Raw genomic sequence first — 19,006 nt, 5'->3', positions numbered from 1 at the left:
TTCCTCCTGATTGAGTTTTGGAAGAGTGTGGGTGTTTAGGAATTTGTCCATTTCTTCCAGGTTGTCCAGTTTGTTGGTATATAATCTTTCATAGTATTCCCTGATAATTGCTTGTATCTCTGAGGGATTGGTTGTAATAATTCCATTTTCATTCATGATTTTATCTATTTGGGTCATCTCACTTTTCTTTTTGAGAAGCCTGGCTAGAGGTTTGTCAATTTTGTTTATTTTTTCAAAACACCAACTCTTGGTTTCGTTGATCTGCTCTACAGTTTTTTTAGATTCTATATTGTTTATTTCTGCTCTGATCTTTATTATTTCTCTTCTTCTGCTGGGTTTAGGCTGCCTTTGCTGTTCTGCTTCTATTTCCTTTAGGTGTGCTGTTAGATTTTGTATTTGGGATTTTTTTTGTTTCCTGAGATAGGCCTGGACTGGAATGTATTTTCCTCTCAGGACTGCCTTCGCTGCGTCCCAAAGCATTTGGATTGTTGTATTTTCATTTTCGTTTGTTTCCATATATTTTTTAATTTCTTCTCTAATTGCCTGGTTGACCCACTCATTCTTTAGTAGGGTGTTCTTTAACCTCCATGCTTTTGGAGGTTTTCCAGACTTTTTCCTGTGGTTGATTTCAAGCTTCATAGCATTGTGGTCTGAAAGTATGCATGGTATGGTTTCAATTCTTGTATACTTATGAAAGGCTGTTTTGTGACCCAGTATGTGATCTATCTTGGAGAATGTTCCATGTGCACTCGAGAAGAAAGTATATTCTGTTGCTTTGGGATGCAGACTTCTAAATATATCTGTCAAGTCCATCTGATCCAATGTCTCATTCAGGGCCCTTGTTTCTTTATTGACCGTGTGTCTAGATGATCTATCCATTTCTGTAAGTGGAGTGTTTAAGTCCCCTGCAATTACCATATTCTTATCAATAAGGTTGCTTATGTTTATGAGTAATTGTTTTATATATTTGGGGGCTCCGGTATTCGGCGCATAGACATTTATAATTGTTAGCTCTTCCTGATGGATAGACCCTGTAATTATTGTATAATGCCCTTCTTCATCTCTTGTTACAGCCTTTAATTTAAAGTCTAGTTTGTCTGATATAAGTATGGCTACTCCAGCTTTCTTTTGGCTTCCAGTAGCATGTTAAATAGTTCTCCATCCCCTCACTCTCAATCTAAACGTGTCCTCAGATCTAAAATGAGTCTTGTAGACAGCAAATAGATGGGTCTTGTTTTTTTATCCATTCTGATACCCTATGTCTTTTGGTTGGCGCATTTAATCCATTTACATTCAGTGCTATTATAGAAAGATACGGGTTTAGAGTCATTGTGATGTCTGTATGTTTTATGCTTGTAGTGATGTCTCTGGTACTTTGTCTCACAGGATCCCCCTTAGGATCTCTTGTGGGGCTGGTTTAGTGGTGACGAATTCCTTCAGTTTTTGTTGCTTGGGAAGACCTTTATCTCTCCTTCTCTTCTAAATGACAGACTAGCTGGATAAAGAATTCTCGGCTGCATATTTTTTTCTGTTCAACATATTGAAGATCTCCTGCCAATCTTTTCTGGCCTGCCAAGTTTCAAAACAGAGATCAGTCATGAGTCTTATAGGTCTCCCTTTATATGTTAGGGCATGTGTATCCCTTGCTGCTTTCAGAATTTTCTCTTTATCCTTGTATTTTGCCAGTTTGACTATGATATGTCGTGCAGATCGATTCAAGTTATGTCTGAAGGGAGTTCTCTGTGCCTCTTGGATTTCAATGCTTTTTTCCTTCCCGAGTTCAGGGAAGTTCTCAGCTATTATTTCTTCAAGTACACCTTCAGCACCTTCCTCTCTCTCTTCCTCCTCTGGGATACCAATTATGCATATATTATTTCTTTTTAGTGTATCACTTAGTTCTCTAATTTTCCCTTCATACTCCTGGATTTTTTTTATCTCTCTTTTTCTCAGCTTCCTCTTTTTCCATAATTTTATCTTCTAGTTCACCTATTCTCTCCTCTGCCTCTTCAATCCGAGCCGTGGTCATTTCCATTGTATTTTGCATCTCGTTTAAAGCGTTTTTCAGCTCCTCGTGACTGTTCCTTAGTCCCTTGATGTCTGTAGCAATAGATTCTCTGCTGTCCTCTATACTGTTTTCAAGCCCAGCGATTAATTTTATGACTATTATTTTTTTTAATTTTTTAAATGTTTATTTATTTTTGAGACAGAGAGAGAGCATGAACAGGGGAGGGTCAGAGAGAGAGGGAGACACAGAATCTGAAGCAGGTTCCAGGCTCTGAGCTGTCAGCACAGAGCCCGGTGCAGGGCTCGAACTCACGAACCTTGAGATCATGACCTGAGCCTAAGTCGGACGCTTAACCGACTGAGCCACCCAGGCACCCCTATGACTATTATTCTAAGTTCACTTTCTGTTATATTATTTAAATCCTTTTTGATTATTTCATTAGCTGTTGTTATTTCCTGGGGATTCTTTTGAGCGGAATTCTTCTGTTTGGTCATTTTGGATAGTCCCTGGAGTGGTGGGGACCTGCAGGGCACTTCCCCTGTGCTGTGGTGTATAACTGGAGTTGGTGGGTGGGGCCGCAGTCAGACCTGATGTCTGCCCCCAGCCCACCGCTGGGGCCACAGTGTGTGCCTTCTCTTCCCCTCTCCTAGGAGCGGGATTCACTGTGGGGTGCCATGGCCCATCTGGGCTACTTGCACACTGCCAGGCTTGTGGTGCTCGGGATCTGGCGTATTAGCTGGGGTAGGTAGGCAAGGTGCACGGGGGCAGGAGGGGCAGGCTTCTCCTTAGGTGATCCACTCCAGGAGGGGCCCTGTGGCAGCAGGAGGGAGTCAGACCCGCTGCCAGAGGGATGGATCCGCAGAAGCACAGCGTTGGGTGTTTGCGAGGAGGAAGCAAGTTCCCTGGCAGGAACTGGTTCCCTTTGAGATTTTGGCTGGGGGATGGGCGAGGGAGATGGCACTGGTGAGCGTCTTTGTTCCCTGCCAGACTGAGCTCTGTCATCCCGGGGCTCAGCAACTCTCCCTCCCTTTGTTCTCCAGCCTTCCTGCTTTCTGAGCAGAGCTGTTAACCTACAACCTCCCAGATGCTAAGTCACACTTGCTGTGGGAACACACTCCGTCTGGCCCCTCCGCTTTTGCAAGCCAGACTTGGGGGCTCTGCTTGGCAGGCAGGCTGCCCCTCTGCCCCGGCTCCCTCCCGCCAGTCCGTGCAGGGCGCACTGCCTCTCAGCCCTTCCTACCCTCTTCCGTAGGTGTCTCATCTGCGCTTGGCTCTGGAGACTCCGTTCTGCTAGTCTTCTGGTGGTTTTCTGGGTTATTCAGGCAGGTGTAGGTGGAATCTAAGTGATCAGCAGGACGCTCGGTGAGCCCTGTGTCCTCCTATGCTGCCATCTTTCCAAAAATCCATGGATAAGTTCTTTATAGATTGTGGATACTAACCCTTTATCCGATGTCATTTGCAAATATCTTCTCGCATTCTGTCAGTTGCTCTTTAGTCTTATTGATGGTTTCCTTTGCTGTGCAGAAGCTTTTTTTTATCTTGATGAGGTCCCAATAGTTCATTTTTGCTTATATTTACCTTGCCTCTGAAGTCGCGTCAAGAAAGAAGTTGCTGTGAACACAACAGTGATGTCCACTCTCACCACTGGTGTTCAATGGAGTACTGGATGTCCTAGCCTCAGCAATCAGAAAACAAAAAGAAATAAAAAGCATCCATATCAGCGAGGAAGCATCCATATCAAGCATCCATTTACTCTTTGCAGATGACATGATACTTTACATGGAAAACCTGAAAGACTCCACCAAAATACTACTAGAGCTGATACAAGAATTCAACAATATCACAGGATATAAAATCAAAGTACAGAAATCAGTCGCATATCTATACACCAATAATAAAGCAGCAGAAAGAGATATCAATAATCGATCCCATTTACAATTGCACCAAAATCCCTAAGACACCTGGGAATAAACCTAACCAAAGAGGTGAAAAATCTATACATGAAATCTATAGATAGCTTGTGAAAGCAATTGAAGAATGCACCAAAAATTGAAAAATCTTCCATTGCTCATGAAGTGGAAGAACAAATATTGTTAAAATGTCAATACTATCCAAAGCAATCTACAATTCAATGCAATCCCTATCAAAATAGCACCAGTATTCTTCACAGAGCTAGAAAAAACAATCCTAAAATTTGTATGGGACCACAAAAGACTTGAAATAGCCAAAGTAACATTAAAAAAGAAAACCAAAGCGGGAGGCATCACAATTCCAGGCTTCAAGGTGTATTACAAAGCTGTAATCATCAAGATGGATGGTACTGGCACAAAAACAGACACATGGATCAGTGGAATAGAATAGAACACCCAGAAATGGATTCACAAATATGTGGCCAACTCATCTTTGGCAAAGCAGGGAAGAGTATCTAATGGACAAAAAGTCTCTTTAGCAAATTGTGCTGGGAGAAGTGGAGAGCGACATGCAGAAGAATGAAATTGGACCTCTGTCTTGCATCATACACATAAATAAATTCAAAATGTATCAAAGACCTAAATGTGAAACACGAAAATATCAAAATCCTACAGGAGAAAACAAGCAGAAACCTCTCTTAGAATGTCATTTCTTTTGGTGGTTGAATAATATTCCATTGTATATATATATATATCCATTTTATTTATCCATTCATTTGTTTACGGACACTTGGGTTGCTTCGCAATTGTGGCCACTGTGCATAATGCTGGAATGAAATTGGGATATAAGTATCAGTTTGAGTCCGTATTTTCAATTCTTTTGGGTATATATATGTGGAATTGCTTAGGTCATATATAATTCCATGTTTGGCTTTTTGAGGAACTGTCAAATTGTTTTCCATAGTGACTGCACTATTCATTTAACATTTCCATCGGAAGTATATGAGGGTTTGAATTTCTATAACTTTGCCAACACTTTTCATTTTTAAGCTTTTGATATTTATTTATTATTTATTTATTTATTTATTTATTTATTTATTATTTAGAATTGTGATAAAATATATATAACATAAAATTTACCATCTTGGGGTGCCTGGGTGGCTCAGTCGGTTAAGCATCTGACTTCACCTCAGGTCATGATCTCACAGTTCATGAGTTCAAGCCATACATCAGGCTCTGTGCTGATAGCTCAGAGCCTGGGACCTGCTCCAGATTCTGTGTCTCCTTCTCTCTGCCCCTCTCCTGCTTGTTCTCTCTCTCAAAAATAAATAAACATTTTAAAAAATATTATTATATATATATATGTGTGTGTGTGTGTGTGTGTGTATATATATATATAATTTATTGTCAAATTGGTTTCCATACAACACCCAGTGCTCATCCCAACAAGTGCCCTCCTCAGTGCCCATCACACACTATGCCCTATCCCCCACCCCCCATCAACCTTCAGTTTGTTCTCATGGTTTGCCTCCTTCCCTCTCTGTAACTTTTTTCCCCCTTCCCCTCCCCCCTGGTCCTCTATTAAGTTTCTCAAGATACACATAACGGTGAAAACATATGGTATCTTTCTCTGCCTGACTTATTTCAATAAAAATTCATCATCTTAATTATTTTAAAGTGCACAGTTCAGTAGTGTTAGCACATTCACATTGTAGTGCAAACAATATCCAGAACTCTTTTCATCTTATAAAACTGAAGCTCTATATCCATTACACAACAATTTCCTATTTGCCTTTTTCCTGGCAACTACCATTCTACCTTCTGTCTCAATTTTACTCTGGATGCCTCATATACATGGAGTCATACAGGATTTGCCTTTTGGTTACTGGTTTATTTCACTTAGCATAATGCCCTCAAGATTCATCCATGTTGTAGCCTGTGTTAGCATTTCCATTATTTAAAAGGTTAAATAATATTTCATCATGTGCACATACCACATTTTGCTTATCCATTCATCCGATGATGGGCACTTGGGTTGCTTCCACATTTTGGCTATTGTTAACAATGCTGCTGTGAACACGGGTGTCAAGATTCCACTTCATTTTTTTAAAACTATTTTTTTTAATTCAAGTTAGATAACACATAGTGTAGTCTTGATTTCAGGAGTAGAACCCAGTTATTCATCTCTTACATATGACACCCAGTGCTAATCCCAAAAAGTCCCCTCCTTAATGTCCATCACCCATTTAACCCATAACCTTCCCAGCAACCCTCAGACTTTTCTATTTAAGAGTTTTATGGTTTGCCTTCCTCTCTGCTTTTGTCTTATTTTTCCTTCTCTTCCCCTATCAAATTCTAAAAATGAGTGAAATCATATGATATCTGTCTTTCTCTGACTGATATACCCAGAAGTGGAATTGCTGGATCATATAGTAATTTTATTTTCAATTTTTTGAGGAACTGTCATACTGTTTTCCATAGCAACTATACCATTTTAAATTCCCATCAACAGGGCACAAGTGTATTAATGTCCCCACATCCTCACCACACTCCATTCTTTTCGTATTATAGTTATCTTAATGGCTAAGTGATATCTCATTGTGGTTTTGGTGAACATTTCCCTAATGAATATGATGTTCAGCATCATATTCATATTCATATTCTGCCTCATTTGAAATGATTATGTGTTTATTTGACATTTTATATCTTCCTGGAGAAATGGCTATTCAACTCTTTTGCCTATTTGTTCCAGTGCCTCAACATTTATTTATTTATTCTGGTATTTATGTATGTATGTATTAATTTTAATTCCAGTGAATGAAAATACAGTGTTATATTAGTTTCGGATGTAAAATATAGTAATTCAACACTTCCATACATCATGCTTTGCTCATCACAAGTGCACTCTTTAATCTCCGTCACCTATTTATTCCATCCCCCCAACCACCTCCCCTTTGGTAACCATCAGTTTGATCTCTATATTTAAGAGTCTTTTTTCTTAATTTCAATCTCTCCTTCTTATTTTTTCCCTTTCTTTTTTGTTTCTTAAATTCCACATATGAGTGAAATCATGTCTTTCTCTGACTGACTTATTTTGCTTAGTGTTATACTTTCTAGCTCCATACATGTCGTCACAAATTCTTTTGCCTAATTTTTTTTCATTTTTTTGTTTTTTTTGTTGGTGAGTTGTAAGAGTTCTTTATATATTCTGAATATTAAACTCTTATCACATATATGATTTGTAAATGTTTTCTGTCATTATGTAGGTTTTCTTTTCAGTTTCTTGATAATGTCCTTCAATACACAAAAGATTTTAATTTTGATAAAGTCCAATTTATCTACTTCAAGTTTTGTTCCTTTGGTGTCATAGCTAAGAATGCCAAATCCAAGATCATGAAGATTCACATCTATGTTTTTTATAAAGGTTTTATAGTTTTAGCTTTTTCTTAAATATTTATTTTTGAGAGAGAGAGCACAAGCGGGGTAGGAACAAAGAAAGAGTGGGACAGAGGATCTGAAGTGAGCTCTGAGCTGACAGCAGAGAGCATGATGTGGCGCCCAAACTCATAAACCATGAGATCATGACCTGAGCTTAAGTCGGACACTTAACTGAGTGAGCCACCCAGATGTCCCTATGGTTTTAGCTTTTATATTTAGGCCACTGATGCATTTTGACTTGATTTTTTAAAATATAATTTATTGTCAAATTGGTTTCCATACAACACCCAGTGCTCATCCAAACAAGTGCCCTCCTCAGTGCCCATCACCCACTTTCCCCTCTCTCTACTCCCCATCAACCCTGTTTGTTCTCAGTATTCAAGAGTCTCTTATGGTTTGCCTCTCTTCCTCTCTGTAACTTTTTTTCCCTTCCCTCCCCCATGGCCTTCTGTTAAGTCTCTCGAGATCCACACATGAGTGAAAACATATGGTATCGGTCTTTCTCTGACTGACATTTCACTTAGCATAATACCCTCCAGTTCCATCCACATTGCTGAAAATGGCCATATTTCATTCTTTATCATTGCTATTGACTTTATTTTTGTATATGGTATGAGGCCAGAGTCCAATTTCATTCTTTTTCATGTGGAAGTCCAATTGTTCCAGCATCATGCATTGAAAAAACTATTTTCCCTTCATTGAATGGTCTTGGTACCCTTGTCAAAAATCAATTGGAAATAGGTGTATGTATTTATTTCTGGGCTTTCAATTCTATTCCATTGGTCTATATGTCTGTACTTATGCTGTCACCACACTTTTTTGATGACTGTATCTTTGCAGTAATTTTAAAATTGGGGAAATATCCCTCCAGAATTCTGGCTTTCTACTTTTTTTCAAGAATGTTTTGGCTTACAACTCTATATGAATTTAAGGGTTGGCTTTTCATTTTTCAAAAAAGACTGCTGGAATATGGTAGGGATTACATTGAATCTGTAGATTGCTAGGATAGTAATATTGATACTTTAACAATAGTAAGTCTTCATACCACTAGCATAGGGTGTTTCATTTACTTAAATCTTATTAATTTTCTTCAGCATGTCTTATAGTTTCAGTGTACACTTATTTCACCTTGTTGGTTAAATTTATTCCTAGGTATTGAATTCTTTTACATGTGATTTTAAGTGTAATTGCTTTCTTAATTTCTTTTTTCTTTTTGGATTGCTCATTGCTGGTGAATACAAATACAAATGATTTTGTATGCTGATATTGCATTATGAAACTTGGCTGAATTTGTTTATTAGCTCTACTACTAGATATTTTTTAGTGAATTCTTTGGGATTTTTCTATATATGGGATTATGTTATTTGTGAATAAAGATAATTCTACTTTTTTTCTTTACAATTGGGTGCTTTTTATTTCTTTCTTTGTGTGTCTTATTGCTCTAGCTAGAACTTCCAGTAAAATGTTTAATAGCAATGGTAAAAGTAGGCATTTTTGTCTTGGTCCAGATTTTAAGAATAAAGCTTTCAAGTCTCTTACAACTGAGTATGATATTAGCTGGGTTTTTCATAAATGTAATTGTCCATGTTGAGGACATTCACTTTGATTCCTTGCTTTCTGACTTTTTTTTTTATCATTAAAGGGTGTGCATTTTGTGAAATGCCTTTTCTGCCTCATTTGAAATGATTATGTGATTTTTACCTTCATTCTATTATTGTGATATGTTACATTGATAGATTTTCTTATTCTTTGATCCATTTAATTTTTAAGATTATGCTGTTTAGGGGACCAGCTGCCACCAAGTCTGAACCCAACCTTGTGCACTGTCAATGCCTGTGCACCCACCCGACGTGCACTCCCAATTCTTTTTGGTTCTAAGTCAAATACAGCAGCTCTCAAGGATCAGTTGATTCAGAATATTCTTAAGACTATACCCCCCAGATAAGATTACGGTTGTTAGGGTTGCTGTTGTTAGCATGGCTTGTGGCCATCTGTATTTTAATGAAGGACTTGTCAAATGAACTTGCTCTTGTTGATGTCGTGGAAGACAAATTGAAACGAGAGATGACGAATCTCCAGCATGGAAGGCTTTTCCTTAGAACACCAAAATTTGTCTCTGGCAAAGACTATAATGTGACTACAAACTCCAAGCTGGTTATTTTCACAGAGAGAAAACCTTCTTAATTTGGTCCAGCATAACATGAACATTTTAAATTAATCATTCTTAATATCGTAAAATACAGCCTAAACTGCAAGTTGTTTGTTGTTTCCAATCCAGTGGGTATCTTGACCTATGCGGCTTGGAAGATAAGTGGCTTTCCCAAAAACCGTGTTACTGGAAGTGGTTGTAATCTGGGTTCATTCTGGTTCCATTACTTAATTGGGGAAAGGCTGGGAGTTCACCCATTAAGCTGGCATAAGGTGGGTCCCTGGGGAGCATGGAGATTCTAGTGTGCCTCTATGCAGTGGAGTAAATGTTGCTGGTGTCTTCCTTAAGAAACTTCACCCTGACTTAGGCACTGATGCAGATAAGGAACAATGGAAAGAGGTTCACAAATAGGTGGTTGACAGTGCCTATGAGGTGATCAAACTGAAAAGGCTACACTTCCTGGGCCATTGGGCTATTTGTGGAAGATTTGGAAGAAAGTATAATGAAGAATCATAGGCAAGTGCATCCAATTTCCATCATGACTAAGGGTCTCTATGGAATAAAAGATGCTGTTTACCTTAGTGTTCTTTGCATCTTGGGACAGAATGGAATCTCAGATGTTGTGAAGGTGACTCTGACTACTGAGGAAGAGGCCCATTTGAAGAATAGTGCAGATGCACATTGGGGGATCCAAAAAGAACAGTAGTTTTAAAGTTTTCTTATGTTGTACCAGTTCACTGTCTAGACTATAACAGGATTTTAGCTGGAGGTTGTATATATCATCCTTATTATCTGATCTATTATTCAAGTAGTATTAAAATGGCTTAGGAGGAGGGGAATATGGCGGTGTAGGAGGACGCTGGGCTCACCGCGCGTCCTGCTGATCACTTAGATTCCACCTACACCGGCCTAAATAACCCAGAAAACCGCCAGAGGATTAGCAGAACGGAGTCGCCAGACCCAAGCACAGACGAGAGGCCCACAAAAGAGGGTGCGTGCTCCACGGACTGGCGGGAGGGAGCCGGGGCGGAGGGGCAGCTCGCCGGCCAAGCAGTGTCCCTGAGTCTGGCTTGCAAAAGCGGAGGGGCCTGACGGACTGTGTTCCGACAGCAAGCGCGACTTAGCGTCTGGGAGGTCATAAGTTAACAGCTCTGCTCAGAAAGCGGGAAGGCTGGAGGACAAAGGGAGGGAGAGCTGCGGAGCCCCCGGACGACAGAGCTCAGTTTGGTGGGGAAAAAAGGCGCTCGCCAGCGCCATCTCCCCTGCCCATAACCCAGCCAAAATCCCAAAGGGAACCGGTTCCTGCCAGGGAAACTGCTCGCTCCGCACAAACACCCAACTCTGTGCTTCTGCGGAGCCAAACCTCTGGCAGTGGATCTGACTCCCTCCCACGGCGACAGGGCCCCTCCTGAAGTGGATCACCTAAGGAGAAGCGAGCTAAGCCTGCCCCTCCTGCCGCCGTGCACCTTGCCTACCCACCCCAGCTACTACGCCAGATCCCCAGCATCACAAGCCTGGCAGTGTGCAAGTAGCCCAGACGGGCCACGCCACCCCACAGTGAATCCCGCCCCTGGGAGAGGGGAAGAGAAGGCACACACCAGTCTGACTGTGGCCCCAGCGGTGGGCTGGGGGCAGACATCAGGTCGGACTGCGGCCCCGCCCACCAACTCCAGTTATACACCACAGCACAGGGGAAGTGCCCTGCAGGTCCTCACCACACCAGGGACTATCCAAAATGACCAAGCGGAAGAATTCCCCTCAGAAGAATCTCCAGGAAATAACAACAGCTAATGAGCTGATCAAAAAGGATTTAAATAATATAACAGAAAGTGAATTTAGAATAATACTCATAAAATTAATCGCTGGCCTTGAAAACAGTATAGAGGACAGCAGAGAATCTCTTGCTACAGAGATCAAGGGAGTAAGGAACAGTCACGAGGAGCTGAAAAACGCTTTAAATGAAATGCAAAACAAAATGGAAACCACCACGGCTCGGATGGAAGAGGCAGAGGAGAGAATAGGTGAACTAGAAGATAAAGTTATGGAAAAAGAGGAAGCTGAGAAAAAGAGAGATAAAAAATCCATGAGTATGAGGGGAAAATTAGAGAACTAAGTGATACACTAAAAAGAAATAATATACGCATAATTGGTATCCCAGAGGAGGAAGAGAGAGGGAAAGGTGCTGAAGGGGTACTTGAAGAAATAATAGCTGAGAACTTCCCTGAACTGGGGAAGGAAAAAGGCATTGAAATCCAAGAGGCAGAGAGAACTCCCTTCAGACGTAACTTGAATCGATCTTCTGCACGACATATCATAGTGAAACTGGCAAAATACAAGGATAAAGAGAAAATTCTGAAAGCAGCAAGGGGTAAACGTGCCCTCACATATAAAGGGAGACCTATAAGACTCGTGACTGATCTCTCTTTTGAAACTTGGCAGGCCAGAAAGAATTGCCACGAGATCTTCAGTGTGCTAAACAGAAAATATATGCAGCCGAGAATCCTTTATCCAGCAAGTCTGTCATTTAGAATAGAAGGAGAGATAAAGGTCTTCCCAAACAAACAAAAACTGACGGAATTTGTCACCACTAAACCAGCCCTACAAGAGATCCTAAGGGGGATCCTGTGAGACAAAGTACCAGAGACATCACTACAAGCATAAAACAGACAGACATCACAATGACTCTAAACCCGTATCTTTCTATAATAACACTGAATGTAAATGGATTAAATGCGCCAACCAAAAGACATAGGGTATCAGAATGGATAAAAACACAAGACCCATCTATTTTCTGTCTACAAGAGACTCATTTTAGACCTGAGGACACCTCTAGATTGAGAGTGAAGGGATGGAGAACTATTTATCATGCTACTGGAAGCCAAAAGAAAGCTGGAGTAGCCATACATATATCAGACAAACTAGACTTTAAATTAAAGGCTGTAATAAGAGATGAAGAAGGACATTATATAATAGTTACAGGGTCTATCCATCAGGAAGAGCTAACAATTATAAATGTGTATGCGCCGAATACCGGAGCCCCCAAATATATAAAACAATTACTCATAAACATAAGCAACCTTATTGATAAGAATGTGGTAATTGCTGGGGACTTTAACACCCCACTTACAGAAATGGATAGATCATCTAGACACACGGTCAATAAAGAAACAAGGGCCCTGAATGAGACATTGGATCAGATGGACTTGACAGATATATTTAGAACTCTGCATCCCAAAGCAACAGAATATACTTTCTTCTCGAGAGCACATGGAACATTCTCCAAGATAGATCATATACTGGGTCACAAAACAGCCCTTCATAAGTTTACAAGAATTGAAATTATACCATGCATACTTTCAGACCACAATGCGATGAAGCTTGAAATCAACCACAGGAAAAAGACTGGAAAACCTCCAAAAGCATGGAGGTTAAAGAACCCCCTACTAACGAATGAGTGGGTCAACCAGGCAATTAGAGAAGAAATTAAAAAATATATGGAAACAAATGAAAATGAAAAGACAACAATCCAAACGCTTTGGGACGCAGCGAAGGCAGTCCTGAGAGGAAAATACATCGCAATCGAGGCCTATCTCAAGAAACAAGAAAAATCCCAAATACAAAATCTAACAGCACACCTAAAGGAAAGAGAAGCAGAACAGCAAAGACACCCCAAACCCAGCAGAAGAAGAGAAATAATAAAGATCAGAGCAGAAATAAACAATATAAAATCTAAAAAAACTGTAGAGCAGATCAACGAAACCAAGAGTTGGTTTTTTGAAAAAATAAACAAAATTGACAAACCTCTAGCCAGGTTTCTCAAAAAGAAAAGGGAGATGACCCAAATAGATAAAATCATGAATGAAAATGGAATTATTACAACCAATCCCTCAGAGATACAAACAATTATCAGGGAATACTATGAAAAATTATATGCCAACAAATTGGACAACCTGGAAGAAATGGACAAATTCCTGAACACCCACACTCTTCCAAAACTCAATCAGGAGGAAATAGAAAGCTTGAACAGACCCGTAACCAGTGAAGAAATTGAATCGGTTATCAAAAATCTCCCAACAAATAAGAGTCCAGGACCAGATGGCTTCCCAGGGGAGTTCTACCAGACGTTTAAAGCAGAGATAATACCTATCCTTCTCAAGCTATTCCAAGAAATAGAAAGGGAAGGAAAACTTCCAGACTCATTCTATGAAGCCAGTATTCCTTTGATTCCTAAACCAGACAGAGACCCAGTAAAAAAAGAGAACTACAGGCCAATATCCCTGATGAATATGGATGCAAAAATTCTCAATAAGATACTAGCAAATCGAATTCAACAGCATATAAAAAGAATTATTCACCATGATCAAGTGGGATTCATTCCTGGGATGCAGGGCTGGTTCAACATTCGCAAATCAATCAACGTGATACATCACATTAACAAAAAAAAGAGAAGAACCATATGATCCTGTCAATCGATGCAGAAAAGGCCTTTGACAAAATCCAGCACCCTTTCTTAATAAAAACCCTTGAGAAAGTCGGGATAGAAGGAACATACTTAAAGGTCATAAAAGCCATTTATGAAAAGCCCACAGCTAACATCATCCTCAACGGGGAAAAACTGAGAGCTTTTTCCCTGAGATCAGGAACACAACAGGGATGCCCACTCTCACCACTGTTGTCTAACATAGTGCTGGAAGTTCTAGCATCAGCAATCAGACAACAAAAGGAAATCAAAGGCATCAAAATTGGCAAAGATGAAGTCAAGCTTTCGCTTTTTGCAGATGACATGATATTATACATGGAAAATCCGATAGACTCCACCAAAAGTCTGCTAGAACTGATACATGAATTCAGCAAAGTGGCAGGATACAAAATCAATGTACAGAAATCAGTTGCATTCTTATACACTAACAATGAAGCAACAGAAAGACAAATAAAGAAACTGATCCCATTCACAATTGCACCAAGAAGCATAAAATACCTAGGAATAAATCTAACCAAAGATGTAAAGGATCTGTATGCTGAAAACTATAGAAAGCTTATGAAGGTAATTGAAGAAGATTTAAAGAAATGGAAAGACATTCCCTGCTCATGGATTGGAAAAATAAATATTGTCAAAATGTCAATACTACCCAAAGCTATCTACACATTCAATGCAATCCCAATCAAAATTGCACCAGCATTCTTCTCGAAACTAGAACAAGCAATCCTAAAATTCATATGGAACCACAAAAGGCCCCGAATAGCCAAAGGAATTTTGAAGAAGAAGACCAAAGCAGGAGGCATCACAATCCCAGACTTTAGCCTCTACTACAAAGCTGTCATCATCAAGACAGCATGGTATTGGCACAAAAACAGACACACACACCAATGGAATAGAATAGAAACCCCAGAACTAGACCCACAAACGTATGGTCAACTCATCTTTGACAAAGCAGGAAAGAACATCCAATGGAAAAAAGACAGTCTCTTTAACAAATGGTGCTGGGAGAACTGGACAGCAATATGCAGAAGGTTGAAACTAGACCACTTTCTGACACCATTCACAAAAATAAACTCAAAATGGATAAAGGACCTGAATGTGAGACAGGAAACCATCAAAACCCTAGAGGAGAAAGCAGGAAAAGACCTCTCTGACCTCAGCCGTAGCAATCTCTTACTCGACACATCCCCAAAGGCAAGGGAATTCAAAGCAAAAGTGAATTACTGGGACCTTATGAAGATAAAAAGCTTCTGCACAGCAAAGGAAACAACCAACAAAACTAAAAGGCAACCAACGGAATGGGAAAAGATATTTGCAAATGACATATCGGACAAAGGGCTAGTATCCAAAATCTATAAAGAGCTCACCAAACTCCACACCCGAAAAACAAATAACCCAGTGAAGAAATGGGCAGAAAACATGAATAGACACTTCTCTAAAGAAGACATCCAGATGGCCAACAGGCACATGAAAAGATGTTCAGCGTCGCTCCTTATCAGGGAAATACAAATCAAAACCACACTCAGGCATCACCTCACGCCAGTCAGAGTGGCCAAAATGAACAAATCAGGAGACTATAGATGCTGGAGAAGATGTGGAGAAACGGGAACCCTCTTGCACTGTTGGTGGGAATGCAAATTGGTGCAGCCGCTCTGGAAAGCAGTGTGGAGGTTCCTCAGAAAATTAAAAATAGACCTCCCCTATGACCCAGCAATAGCACTGCTAGGAATTTATCCAAGGGATACAGGAGTACTGATGCATAGGGGCACTTGTACCCCAATGTTCATAGCAGCACTCTCAACAATAGCCAAATTATGGAAAGAGCCTAAATGTCCATCAACTGATGAATGGATAAAGAAATTGTGGTATATATACACAATGGAATACTACGTGGCAATGAGAAAAAATGAAATATGGCCTTTTGTAGCAACGTGGATGGAACTGGAGAGTGTGATGCTAAGTGAAATAAGCCATACAGAGAAAGACAGATACCATATGGTTTCACTCTTATGTGGATCCTGAGAAACTTAACAGGAACCCATGGTGGAGGCGAAGGAAAAAAAAAAAAAGAGGTTAGAGTGGGAGAGAGCCAAAGCATAAGAGACTGTTTAAAACTGAGAACAAACTGAGGGTTGATGGGGGGTGGGAGGGAGGGGCGGGTGGGTGATGGGTATTGAGGAGGGCACCTTTTGGGATGAGCACTGGGTGTTGTATGTAAACCAATTTGTCAATAAATTCCATATATAAAAAAAAATTGAATGGCTTAGGAAAAGCATCAGTTTCCTAAAGTTACAAATAGGAATGATTCACAAAACCCTGCCGCTATATCCTGATGCTGGATGGTACTTGTGTAGTCCTAAATTGGTTAATGTAAAATAGTTCCACCACTTGAGAGGCATATTACATATGCTGAAGTTGCTCTCCAAACCAGATGTATATTTACTGTGTGATATATAACATCTGGTTCCTTCACCCAACATGCCTAGTCCAACTTTTTTTCTCCAGTCAATCACATCCTGTGATTCAATGTATAAACGTAATATTGCATGTATTGTGCATAAAACTGTTCGAAAGGATCTTATTTTGTGTACTGTATATGTTAGAATATAGTGTACATTGCCATATAATGCAAAAAGAAATATCTATATATAAACAAGTGTCATGTCAACCAACTAAAATACCAAATAAACTTTGAACAGTGAGGGGAAAAAAAAGATTATGTTGTTTCATTTCCACAAAATGTCAACATTTACATTTTTTTTGTTATTGATTTCTGGCTTCATTTCATTGTGGTTGGAAAAAACATTTTGTATGTTTCAATCTTTTCAATATTTATTGGGATTTGTTTTGTGACCTAACATATGGCCTCTTCTGGAGAATGCTCCATGTGCACTTGAGAAGAATGTGCATTCTGCTGTTGTTGGTTGGAGTAAATTATTAATTTATTAATTAATGTTTTTAATGTTTATTTTTGACAGAGACAGAGAGAGACACAGAGAGAGAGAGACAGTGCAAGTGGGGAAGGTCAGAGGGAGATGGGAACACAGAATCCAAAGCAGGCTCCAGGCCCTGGGCTGTCAGTGCAGAGCCTGATGCAGGCTTCAAAGCCACAGACTCTGGGATCATGATCTAAGCCAAAGTCGGATGCTTAACTGACTGAGCCACCCAGACATCCCATTGGGAGGAGTAATTTATATTTTTTAAGTTTAGTTAGTTTGCAGTGTTGTGCAAGTCTTTTATTTTTTTATTTATCTTCTGTCTAAATGTTCTATTTATGATTGAAAGTGGGATATTAAGTTTCTCACTCTTATTGTACAATTGTTTATTTCTCACTTTAATTTTGTCAATATTTGCTTCATATTTAGGTGGCTCAATTGTTTGGTGCATATATGTTTATAATTATTATGTTTCTGATAAATTGACTACCCTATCATTCCCTTCAGTGTCCCTTGTAAAAGGTTTTAGCTTGAAGTCTATTTTATCTGATACTCATACCTAGCTATCTTTTGGTTGCTATTTTCAAGAAAAATATTTTCCCATATTTTCAATTTCAACTTATCTGTGTCTTTGGATATAAAGTTAATCTTTTGGGGGCACCTGGGTGGCTCAGTTGGTTAAGGTTCCGACTTTGGTTGGGATCATGATCTCACAGTTCGTGTATAGAGTCCCATGTTGGGCTCTGTGCCCAACAGCTCAGAGCCTGGAGCTTGTTTTGGACTCTGTGTCTCCCTCTCTCTGCCCCTCCCCTGCTTAAGCTCTGTTTCTTTCTCTGTCTCTGTCTCTATCTCTGTCTCTCTCTCTCTCTAAAATAAACATTAAAAATTAAAAAAAAATAAAGTGAATCTTTTGTGAACAGCATATAGTTGGGTCATGTTCAGAAACAATTTCATTAATCGCTGCCTTTTGATTGGGTAGTTTGATACATTTACGTTTAATATAATTATTGTATTTTTATTTGTCCCTCATTTTCTCTGTTACTTGCTACTTGTATGTTCAGTGGTTTTTGAGAATTGTCTTCAGTCTCTTCTTTTTTTGCTTCTGTGTATATGCATTAGATGTTATTTTATGGTTGCCATGGGGATTAGATTTCACAATCTAACTTAAATTGTTACCAACTTAACTTCAATATTATTCAGACTCTGCTAAGATACAGCTCTGTCTCTTTATGTTATGGTTTTCACAAATCACAGCTTTATATGTTTTATGCTCAATAATATAGTTATAATTATTTTTATACGTTTGTCTTTAAATAATGTAAGAAATAAAAACTAGTTTAAAACTAAAAGCACAATAATATTGGCTTTTATGTTTGCCCATTTATGGACCTTTATCATAGAAGTTTATTTCTACACATGATTTATAGTTACTGCATATATCCTTTTATTTCAACCTAAAAGACTCCCTTTAACATTTCTTGTAGACCAGGTCTAGTGTTAACATATTCCCTAAGCTATTGTTTATCTGGAAATGTCCCAATTTTCCCATTTTTGAAGAAGAGTTTTGCCATATACAAAATTCTTCACTGGCAGTTATTTTTCCAGTACTCTAAATATAATGTTCCTTTTTTTATCTTACTTTTTTTGTTGTTGGAAACTGGACATTTGAATATTATAATGTGGTAACTCTGGAAATCAAATTCTTTTACTCTTCCAAGATTTGCTGTTCTATTGATTGCTGAAGGTTATAGTATGTATGTTTAATGAGTATTCCAAACTATTTTTGGAAAGACTGAATTCCTTGTCATGTATGGTCTCTGAAGTATCTATTTCTTAAGCTCATGTTTGGCTAGTGTTTTGATGAATTTCTTTGAATGCCAGGAGCTGGAAACAAAAACAAACAATAACAAACAACAATAACAAAAGAAAAACATCCTCCATCAAGAAAAATTACAAAATACGAAGCATGTCTCCCAGTCTTTGCAGATAGGCTCTGTGATGGGCCAATCCAACACTTATCCAGGATTGCACTGAGCCTGAGGTGAAACTTTAGAGTGGTCTGAGTTGTAAGTGAGGTAAAATAGAAGT

At 39.2% G+C, this 19,006-nt stretch overlaps 1 pseudogene; it reads left to right on the top strand.

Moving 5' to 3' along the window:
* The first annotated feature begins 9,329 nt into the window (after nt 1–9,329).
* Nucleotides 9,330–10,208, top strand: LOC124521551 (L-lactate dehydrogenase A chain-like; annotated as a pseudogene).
* The last annotated feature ends 8,798 nt before the right edge of the window (nt 10,209–19,006 follow it).

The sequence above is a fragment of the Lynx rufus genome, unplaced genomic scaffold (genome assembly GCF_022079265.1).
Source record: "Lynx rufus isolate CCGP_SWC_20201006 ecotype Redwood Valley unplaced genomic scaffold, mLynRuf1.p SCAF_30, whole genome shotgun sequence".
In the NCBI taxonomy this organism is placed as follows: Eukaryota; Metazoa; Chordata; class Mammalia; order Carnivora; family Felidae; genus Lynx; species Lynx rufus.
This window is presented reverse-complemented; position numbering and strand designations above follow the sequence as displayed.